Below are 11938 nucleotides of genomic sequence, written 5' to 3' on the forward strand. Positions count from 1 at the left end.
CTGTTGAGGGTGTGAATGCAATGGCCCATCAGAGCTGCTAGTCTGTAGTGCTAAGAGACTGCATAAAAACACATAAGATGTCTGCGCCGATAGCCTCGTGGGCAGCATGCCGACATATAGCGTTGTTGCGCTTCAGGTAACCTGAGTTCAAATCCTAGCTCACGGACCTTTCCCGATCCCGTCCCCCTCTCTCTCTCCCACCTTGCTTCCTGTCGACTCTATGCTATCCTAACATAATAAAGGAAACTGTCAAAAATAAAACGCACAAAGTTTTGTTTTGTTCAGTGCGAGTCACACGCTCGCAAATCCTTTCATTATAACCAACAAAGTGCAAACACGATGCAAATAAGGGATTCATTGTACAGTTAGGACAGCTTTTTTATTATAACGGGAGTTTTAATGACAGAGAATTACTGCCTTAGTGATTATAAACTAAGGCTCTTCTCTTTCTTTCTGTTTATTACCCATTTATCTGAATACAAGTTTAGTTTTTAATGCTGCTATGTACACTGCAAGTGTCTGGATTGACAACCATATTTAAATGTGCGATTGAATCAGAAACTTCGATGATAAACAGTGATAACCAATGGATGAGACAAAATGGGACAAAATATTTTAAAGTTTTTGCTCTGTTACCGAAATTGGTACAGAGAACTGCAAAATTTTACTGGTATTGGTACCGACTACTGACATTTTGGTACCGTGACAACACTACTTGTGATTGTGAATTAAATCAATATTATAATAATGTCAAAATTATCCAGGAAAAGCAATGCAGAATACAAACTTAGAGATATGAATTGATATATGTGTATTCTTGTGGATTTGTTGCTGTTTTAACTTGATAATTAGTGGCTGGACCACAGATTTCCATGTCTACTTTTTTGGTGCATTTTTCAAAATTGTATTGAGAACTTACCCCTGCTGAAATTTGGGCTTCATGACATTTTAAGGATCTCGAAATATCTTAGTGACATACAGTAAAGGAATGAGCACAAGGACATCATCTGTATGAGGAGATGTATTTAAGAGAGCCAGGAAACCAGATGAAATCACTGCTGGAGGGAAAGTCCCAAAAATTCCTGTCATCCCCCAGCCAGAGGAGTGAGATTTTCGATAGCTAGCACTTCCCTGTCCAATCACAGAGCGGAAGCGCTAACACATTCATTCCAGATGTTTAAATGGCCCTGTGGGATGTGGCCCAGTCTCCAGCTGACACAGATCTTATCTCAGGTTGAGAATCACAGAGCAAAAAGAATTATAATGGAGTAATTCCTGTTTTCAGGCTTCCTTTGATGACAGGGGAGTCTGTATGGCCATATCAACTGATCCAAGAACAATGGATGAAAAAAATGAAATGAGTGTGAAATATATGATCCGAGGGCTTTTGGACGATTCGAAGAACAGCATGAAAGGCTGTTTGGACAAGGAAATCTAAACAAACACTGATAATCCGATAACGAATTCCGATGGTAATGAGCAATGGACACAGGAACTGATGAATTTAGGCCACAGTCAGTGTCAATTAAACTGTGACTTGCAGGAAGATGAAATCAAAATGCCAAATGTCTACTAAATAAATACAATTTAAAAGTTAAAAATTATATATATATATATATATAAACCAAAAAATATTGACATTTTTTATATATTTTTTCTAGTATTTTTGCTGTGGAATGGCTTCTCTTTCATGTTTTCTGTGTCAGGCGTAATATTTCAGCATGAAAAAAGTCAAAATAAAGAAAATTAGTATTTGAGTGAAGTCTAAAATAACCCAAAACATTTTCACCATCTGTCTCCGTCGCACGTCCTGATTTTGCAGAGTTAGATGCGTTCCTGTGTCAACATATTTTGTTGATCCTGCAACAACATTCCTATCCGAAAATTTAATCATAACCATATCCCTACCCCTAAACCTAACCTTCCCCATAAGTTATCCCTAAAATCAGAGGGAAATGATAGATGAATAACACTGAAGCACCAAACCCTGGTTGTAAGCCTAAACTTGACATAAACTGTAAACTTGTCCCTCAAATCCGATCGGTTGATTGGAATGTTGATCCAGGAACATGTTGCATTTGGTAAAATCAGCTTCTGCTGTCAGGGATGCTATTTCAACCAAAACAAATATTCGTATATGACATCACTACCTGTGGGCGAAGCCACTGCAAATGTCACAAAAACATCTGCTGAACGTCATTCTAACATTCGACAGGGAATGTTTTAGAGACATCTTACAGATCTTTCGCATCGAACTGACGTCTGGACAACGCACATGCACTAGTTGGGGCGGCCCGGAAATTATGGAAATTCATCACCGGCCGTCATCAACAGGGTTTTTGAGAAAGTCAGCGGAAGAACGGAATAAACTGGAAAAGAAAATCAGAGAAAGAGTGAGGGGAAGGAGAAAAAGGAAAGTGGGAGGAAAAAGCCAGGCTATTGTGGAGTGTTGCCAGGTGTCTGTGTGGTCTTTACATTTCAGCATTTAGGAGGCAAGCCAAGCAGGGAAGGGGTACAGACACACACTCACAAGACGCACAAGGCCCTCAGCCCTTTTCAAACCGCAGGCACACTTCTTCATCACCTCCATGCGGATATGAAAGCAATGTGACTCGGAACAGGGCGCCATCAGCGTTCCTCGACTTCTAATGAAGCAGCACTGATGTACGCAGCAACTATCCAAATCAGATGCAAACACGCACAGCCTGAGCCCGCGACCTCGGTGGTTGGCACCTTCACACGCAGGCTGAACGGATCGAGCCTGCGGTTCTGCTTTTCTCTTCTTCTCCTCTCTTGTTTTGGTTGGTTTTATGTGAGCAGTTCCCATTGTAAACTTAACTCGCCCCAAAGTGACGCCTCTGCTAAGTGAAACCGACTTCTTTTTACATTCATTGTAAGCTTAAATAATGTCTATCAGTCTTGTGTGGTCTGTTTTGAAAGGAGCGCCTTGTGACGGGCCAAATCTGGCATTTTTTTGTGCTGTAATATCAGCTGCTGTTATTGCTAAGGCTAAATTATTATCCTCTTTCAACTTGTTGATGTGTGAGATTGTCAAAACAATGAGACTCATGTGTCAGATTTGGGATTTTAGCTTCAAGCAAATGCGCTTGAAAGGGGATTTTGAGCAGATTTACTTGCGGTCTCTGGTACTTCTAACAGTCGTGCCGTTTGACTGCTGTGATTGAGCTGTGGAAAGACAAAGATGCATAGAGCACTTCCTATAGGTGTTACACAGAGTGACAGTCTAACACTGAATCCATAATTACACAGGTATGTTAGTTTAACCAACTCCACCCCGACTATTAGATCAAATGACGCTTAATGAGTGCTATTAGACACACACACACACACACACACACACACACACACACACACACACACGTTGAGTTTCTATGTTTTATGGGGATGTTCCATAGGCATAATGATTTTTTATACTGTACAACTGTATATTCTATCCTCTACCCCTAAACCTACCCATCACAGAAAACTTTCTGCATTTTTACATTTTCAAAAAACATCACTTAGTATGATTTATAAGCTGTTTTCCTCATGGGGACCAAATAATTTCCCCACAAGCACAAGGAATTTTCTTCTAGAGCCAGGAACTAACAATATCAACGCCATGGATTTGATTCTGAGAGAACAGACATTTCATTTGGCAAAAGATAGAAAAGCACAATGTTTTGCAAATATACACATTATATTGCATTGTTGGATTTATTAAGGCATAGTTTAACGTAACCAATAAAATGCTGTTTTTAAGTTACATGACATTTGACCCCTATTTTTCCTGGAGTCACCCGTACAAGGAACACACATGCTGAAGTGCTTTTGAAATCACACTTCTATTTCTTATTTATTGGCACTGCTGACAAGTTAAAGAAATATCATATGTGACCCGTGCTGGCAAAATGAGTCTGAATGCACACAGGCTAATTTCGAGCAGCAGGCAAAACAAGTGAAAATGTCAATTTTGGTCGAAATTGAGGTTTTCACAAAAATTAGTTCATTAAGCCCTTGCCTAGTGATCCCAATGCTCCAAATAGCAATTAAATATCTAAACGTATCTATTTGTATGTTTTCTGAGAGGGGTACCTTTCCTTTGACCATGAAAAATGCAGTTTTTCTCTGCTCGCTTCTCGACGACTGGCGTTTCCCTCAGCACAAGTTTGGTATCATTTTAAAGTGCAGCATTCCAACTTTATAGCAATTTCTCAATATCATGAGTCTGAAGCAATGAAATGTGATTTTCAAACTAATGCTGATGTAAACAAAACAATCTTACTCACACTGACTGACAGATCCGAAGCGCACACACAAAGACGTCTCAGACAGCGTGCAATCCCGATATATACACAGAATTACAGTATTTCAAAAAATCTGTCTTGGCGAGTATTCATGCAAAAATGATCTGTTATGTCTTAAGTGAACATTTGGTTAACTGTTGGGGAAAAGCTTCTGATGTGTAACAATATATTAGATCCTTTTGGTACAGTAGGTCTTAATATATAGGCTGTCTGTTTCATTAATCAAACAATTGTGGAATCATGGGAAACAATTTTAATATGTATATATTTTTTTCCTATAGATATGGCTTTTGAGTTGGTTTGTGCTAAATTTGGTGGTATTACCAGGGATTTTAAGGTATGGTTGCTAGGTGATTTTGTTTTGGAACCTCGATTTTTCTCAAAATTGACTTTGCTGACTCTATCGACTTCAAACAGGTGTAGCTCAGTCATTTTTTGTCGGATTTTAATAGAGAATGTGAGAATGACAATAACTCATTTTTGAAAATTTGCTCATTGTGACTCATTTTGCCAGCACGAGTCACGTATATATAAAATATAATGGTAACACTTTACAATAAGGTTCATTAGTTAACATTAGTAAACAACATTAGTTAACATGAACTAATAATGAACTGCACTTCTGCAGCATTTATTAAAGGGTTAGTTCACCCAAAAATGAAAATTCTGTCATTAATTACTCACCCTCGTGCCGTTTTACACCCGTAAGACCTTCGTTAATCTTCGGAACACAAATTAAGATATTTTTGTTTAAATCCGATGGCTCCGTGAGGCCTGCATAGGGAGCAATAACATTTCCTCTCTCAAGATCCATAAAGGAACTAAAAACATATTTAAATCAGTTCATGTGAGTACAGTGGTTCAATATTAATATTATAAAGCGACGAGAATATTTTTGGTGCGCCAAAAAAAAAAAAAAAAAACGACTTATTATAGTGATGGCCGAATTCAAAACACTGCTTCAGGAAGATTCGGAGCGTTATGAATCAGCGTGTCGAATCATGATTCGGATCGCGTGTCAAACTGCCAAACTGCTGAAATCACGTGACTTTGGCGCTCCGAACTGCAGATTCGACATGCTGATTCATAATGCTCCGAAGCTTCCTGAAGCAGTGTTTTGAAATCGGCCATCACTAAATAATTCGTTATTTTGTTTTTTTTGGCGCAACAAAAATATTCTCGTCGCTTTATAATATTAATATTGAACCACTGTACTCACGTGAACTGATTTAAATATGTTTTTAGTACCTTTATGGATCTTGAGAGAGGAAATGTCATTGCTCCCTATGTAGGCCTCATGGAGCCATCTGATTTAAACAAAAATATCTCAATTTGCGTTCTGAAGATTAACGAAGGTCTTACGGGTGTGGAACGGCATGAGCGTCAGTAATAAATGACAGAATTTTCATTTTTGGGTGAACTAACCCTTTAATCTTTGTTGATGTTAATTTCAACATTTATTAATACATTATTAAAATCTTGTTAATATTAGTTAATGCACTGTGAACTAACATGAACAAACAATGAACAACTGTATTTTCATTAACAAACGTTAATGAAGATTAGTAAATACAGTAACAAATGTATTGCTCATGGTTAGTTCATGTTAGTTCATATATTAACTAATGTTTAACTAATGAACGTTTTTGTAAAGTGTTACCGATATAATATATTAAAAAAATATAAAATAACATTTAATTACAGTAAATTGAAAAATATGACATAAAAGCATTTATGTTCTATGGAAAGTACAGTTTTGATGTTTTAGCACAACATTGAAGGGTAAATGAATAATATTTATGTAATCAAATTGTACATATAGTTTCAAATGTATAAATATATCAGTTCAAAATAGACATGACTTTAATTACAGGACAAATTGATACTTTAAAAAAAGGACTATTTTAAAAATATTAAAAATATATACACTACCACTCAAAAGTTTAGGGTCAGTTAGATTTTTTTTAAAGAAATTTATACTGATGTCGCAGCTTAGTTCTTTTAAACTTTTAAATTCATCAAAAAGAAAAAAATATCACAATTTCACTGTTTTCATCATTGATAATAATAAGAAATGATTCTTGAGCAGCAAATCAGCATATTAGAATAATTTCTGAAGGATCATGTGACACTGAAGACTGGAGTAATTATGGTGAAATTTTAGCTTTGATCACAGGTATAAATTTCATTATAAAATATAAAACAGTTATTTAAATTCTAATAATATTACTCAATACCACTACTGTGAAATATTGCTGTTTTTACTGTATTTTTGATCCAGTAAATGCAGCCTTGTTGAGCATCAAAAATCATCAAAAACTCTTACCAACCCCAAACTCTTGAACGGTAGTGTATATATAAACTTTGTTTACTTTTATTAATGGAGTTATTTCATATATAAAAAATATAATGGAAAGAAATAAAGTACAAAGTTGTCCAGCAAATTAATACATGTAGTAACAATGACCTTGAATCTTAAAAAACGATAATAATAAAACAAAACAAAACAAAATATCAGCATTGTTTATTCCATTCAGATGTTCGTCAGCTTACAGTACGGCAGCCATTTAACAACAAGTAGCTGCGACATATCCGTGACTCTCATTCTTGAAATAACCTTTAAAATAACAAAACACTCTCTCCATAATTTGATTCAAATGTTAAGACAGCAGGCCAGCACTGTTATGATACAACTGCAATAAAAAACAGGTGTATGTACTGGCTAAGAGAAAACCCCATGTGTGAGCCAATCAAGAAGCAAACTCACTGAGAGACGTCTGTCACAGAGAAATACTCAACGCTCTCATTGTCTAGCGCTTTCCTGGCCCTATTGATTCACAGTTCATATGGCACCCATCAAGATCTATTAAATACACAAACACATTAATACACTTCCTGTACTGGATATCAGCCTCAGAATGAGGCCTGTGTGGTGAACGAGGAAAAACACGACCCAAACGAACATTACAGCCACCTGTACTAGACATAATGAGGATATTTTGACTGAAATAATAACAATTTTATGTACAAAAACATGTTACAGTTATTTCTATGATTCTCAAAAAATATAAACACATAGAGATGTTCCATCAGGACATTCTGACGGCACACTGTAGGCATTGTCTGAACGTGCGAGACGGGCCTCTTCCCAAATTACCATACTCATTAACACCAATTTGAGGTTTAATGAGGCAGAATTGTAAATGAGGCGTTCTTCGATAAAATCAGTGCGGAGTGAGAAATGTGAAATTATTAAGAGGGCACGTGATTAGTCCCAGAAGGATGGCATGGACATCTGCACATGCTCAGACGCAGGTGATGTCTGAGTCTGCTCATTTATTTCTGGGTTCGTTTATTTCCCTCTTGTCTCTGTTTAATTGATGCAATAGCTGCATTTGTTGCATGACTGCTCTCTTTAAGACTCGTTTTAATTGCAGTAAGTGTTCAGAATATTTCCAAACAGCTGCAAAGTTCTTGTAGATGCTTCAAGACTTTGGTATTTAAATTTTACACACAAACTGGACACCATTCTCAATATTTAGATGCCATATTTATTTTTTAGCTCAACTGTCATGGAATGGAACACACAGGATTGTGGGATATCGAAGGCAGCGAAGGACACATCTATACTGCCTTCAAAAATCCATCAGATTAAAGTATCTCAGTAGACAGGATGTGACACGATCATAGAGTGATGCAGGTATGACGTCAGAACCCGAAAGTCTAATTCGTCGCTGGTTCCTTTGAGATTTTCTTATGGAGTTTTAAAATGGGGTTTTCGATTTATGAGTAAAATAAAGCCTGCAGTAAACATAACTTGACAATGCTTTGACGTTTTGTTCTACAAGTACACTGGACAGACACACCAAATTGTCTTATCTACAGGTAGTTACTTATTAAAGGGGGGGTGTAATGCTATTTCATGCATTCTGACTTATTTACACTGTTAAAGAGTTGCATTCTCATGCTAGACATGGCCAAAGTTTCAAAACATGAGTTGGACGTATGACGGAGTATTTCTGTGCCAAATACACTACTTCTGGTTTCGGAGAGTTTTTTTCGAGTATGGCCTGTATGACGTCAAAACAGAGCGGAATTCCTTGTATAGGCACTTCTTCCTGATAAGCGTGCACACACACATCACCCAGAACAAGAGAAAGAGCACGCCCACCAATGCGTTTTGTTTGGGATACGGAAGCCGAGAGATTTTTCAACAATGGCTGTGTCCCAATTCAGGGGCTGCACCCTTTGAAGGCTGCATACATTATCGAGGCAATCTCATTTAAGAAAAATAACCGCTAGATTGCAACGTAAGAAAGAAATTACAGTATTTTACACCTCACAATGAATAGTCAATTTTATTACAGTTACTTCGGACATATTATTCTGTTACACATGCGTTTCTTTCTCAATACTTTCTCAATACTCGCTATTTTGTGACTGTTTAAGTGCAATAAGCAGCGAAAAAGAACTCAATTTAGTACTGAGAGGCGGCTTTAAGTGCACACACTTTGGGTATGAACAAAATCTGCGGGAATGAGTAAAATTATGTGAAATACGTGCAATCCCACCCCGCAATTCAAGCCCTGTAACACCAACAATATTCATCCGGATCCTATTCAACTTACGGAACGAGCGCGCGCCAGTTCCGTTTTTTCCGTGAGTAGAATAGGGAAGGCTTAGGACATACAGCATAAGCTTTTTGAAGAATACGGAAGGCGGAATGGCGAAGCACTTGCAAGGCGATCATGTGTGTTTATAAAGCATATACATTTGTATTTTTTTAAAGAAAATGACCGATCGTTTCACTAGATAAGACCCTTATTCCTCATCTGGTATCATTTAAAGCCCTTTGAAGCTGCACTAAAACTAATTTTGACATTCAACCGTTTGGAGTCCATTGAAATCCACTATAAGGAGAATAATCCTGGAATGTTTTCACCAAAAACCTTAATTTCTTTTTGACTGAAGAAAGGAGGACATGAACATCTTGGATGACATGGGGGTAAGTAAATTATCAGGAAATTTTTATTTGAAAGTGTAGTAATCCTTTAATAAAGGCCTTCTGAAGCGAAGCGATGCATTTTTAATATCCCAATAATCACTTCCGGTAACGGCTGTACGCAAGTCTAGTTCCGGTGGAAGAGTGAGGAAGTCAGTGATTATAGTTTATAAAGTTTTAAATATAGATATTTTTCTTACAAAAGTGCATCACTTTGCTTCAGAAGGCCTTTTTATCCCCCTGGAGCTGTATGGATTACTTTTATGATGGATAGATTCACTTTTTTGGGCTTCAATATCTTGAGCCCCATTCACTAACATTATAAAGCTGGGAAGAGCCAGTATATTTTTTAATATAACTCTGATTGTGTTTGTCTGAAAGAAGAAAGTCATTTACACCTAGAGTGGCTTGAGGGTGAGTAAGTTATGGGATAATTTTTTTTGGGTGAACTACCTCTTTAAGCACTAAAAGGTGAATTGACAACCGAATTTATCTGCAGTGTGTATATGGTAATACTGAATTAAATATAAAACACAATGAGGTCATGTAGCATACTAGTGTTTGAAATATTTAACACTGCATACTCTTTCACATTCTCCTTTTAAAAAACAATAAGCAGTATACAGACAATACTGTGGAATTTATGAACTAAACTTTAAAACTGTAGAATGTGAAATCTTTCGGTTTGTCACAGACGTGGTATTCTTAATTGCAATCTGACAGCATATTGTAAGCCGAGACAGGAGCTTTACAATATCAGATCAGCACTACACAAAAAAGCCCCCTGTAAAAGACCTCTGGTACACCGACCCTTTCATCTGTTCCTACGCACAATAACACGGCCTGCAAGCCTTTCAAAAACTTCACTTATAGATAAGGCAGAAATAGAGGAAGTCTTCAACATCAAAGACGAGGCCTGTAGTTGCTAGAGGCCATTGTAATACAATGAAGAATCAAGACCATATACAGCCGTTGTGTCTAAGTGCCTCTAAATACTCGTACCATATGTGTTCATTGAGAATAGTCTGAAATTCAGAGAGAAAAAGAGAGGCAGAAATGTTGTTAGGGATGTGATAGGCTTGATTTCTAAGCCAAGACGAAAGTATATATTTTTCATAATAAAGTAAAACAGCTGCTTGCCAGACCAGTTGGCACTGACAGATGTAGTAGATTTTTTTCCGCTGTTTTATAAGTGCCATTAAAACAAGCTGATGCAAGCACAATGTTACCGTGGTAGAACCTCTGTGCAGACACTAACCTAACGCTCAGACAGACAGCTGATTAAGATAACACTGACAGACCAGCCGGCTACCAGAAACAACTTGGAAAAGTATGAATTTTCTATAGTCAATTTAAAATTCAAAATGAACTCTTTATTTTGTAGATGCATATTTATGGTCTTACTGTGCACAGTTCATTGCAGTGTTTCCCACAGGAGTTTATGTTGGAGGATTTTTTTTTTTAATATATAAAATATAAAAATAAAATATCACAAAAAAATACTTAAAATATTCTAAATAAAATACCTAAATGTTATAATTTCAAATGTAAAGTCATAGTAAATATTAATATTTTATATATTATTAAAATAACATTTAAATGTTAATTTAAACATTAATATTTATATAAAAGGATTACATATTTAAAAATATATGTAATCTTCAAATCTTAAATATATATATATATATAAAATCTTCAAATATTTTATATATAAATTTATTAATTTAAAGATTACAAAGACCAAAAAATTAATAATAACTGGAAATACATGTTATATATATATACACACACACACACACACACACACACATATACATACATACATATATACATATATATATATATATATATATATATATATATATATGTGTGAATATAAAATATATTTTTATATATTTATATATTCATATTAAATGATAAAACTGGTATTAATATTCTTCATCATATATATATATATATATAATATTTGAAGATTCAACACACCAAAAAATAATAATAACTGGAAATACATGCACTGATGAAAAATATTAATACCTAGAATATTAATACCTTAATATCTATATTAATACCTATAATAATATTCATATAAAATATTAATACCAATTTTGATTCATGTTGACTTTATAATTATTACAACAAGACTCTAAATGTCTGTTATGTATATGTATCTTTAACTATGCCACATGTCATGTCAACAACTAATCAGAATAACCTGATTTCGGTTTCACTAACCTACTTTTAGCTTTCTAAAAGTACACATCACAGTAATATCTCTCAACTCATTTGAAGTAGGACATGATCATCTGCAGTTCAGTAAGTTAGACTAACGATTCAATGAGGAAGTGAGTTGTCTGACAGATTCAGTCCAATGACTCCAGTGTTTGATTCACCAACTGGCTCAACTGATTCATTGAAAAGAACCAAATCTAGTGATCCGTTCATGAACACAAGCCACGTGAAGTTTTTCCTCTCTCGTCACATACAACTTTGCAAAATTATTCCACTGAATATCCCTTTTCGCTCTCAGAAATTATAGTATATATATCCAATGAATTCAGCATTAGTCATGGAAGGGATTGTGGTACGTTTTCATATTTTTAAACATAAAACTGAAAAATCATAACTATAC

At 35.7% G+C, this 11938-nt stretch overlaps 1 protein-coding gene across 5 annotated transcripts in view; it reads right to left on the reverse strand.

Moving 5' to 3' along the window:
- The window catches only part of runx2b (RUNX family transcription factor 2b), a 53352-nt gene that overhangs the window by 16269 nt on the left and 25145 nt on the right, over positions 1-11938 (reverse strand). The window lies entirely within an intron of this gene.

The sequence above is a fragment of the Ctenopharyngodon idella genome, chromosome 20 (genome assembly GCF_019924925.1).
Source record: "Ctenopharyngodon idella isolate HZGC_01 chromosome 20, HZGC01, whole genome shotgun sequence".
Classification (NCBI taxonomy): Eukaryota; Metazoa; Chordata; class Actinopteri; order Cypriniformes; family Xenocyprididae; genus Ctenopharyngodon; species Ctenopharyngodon idella.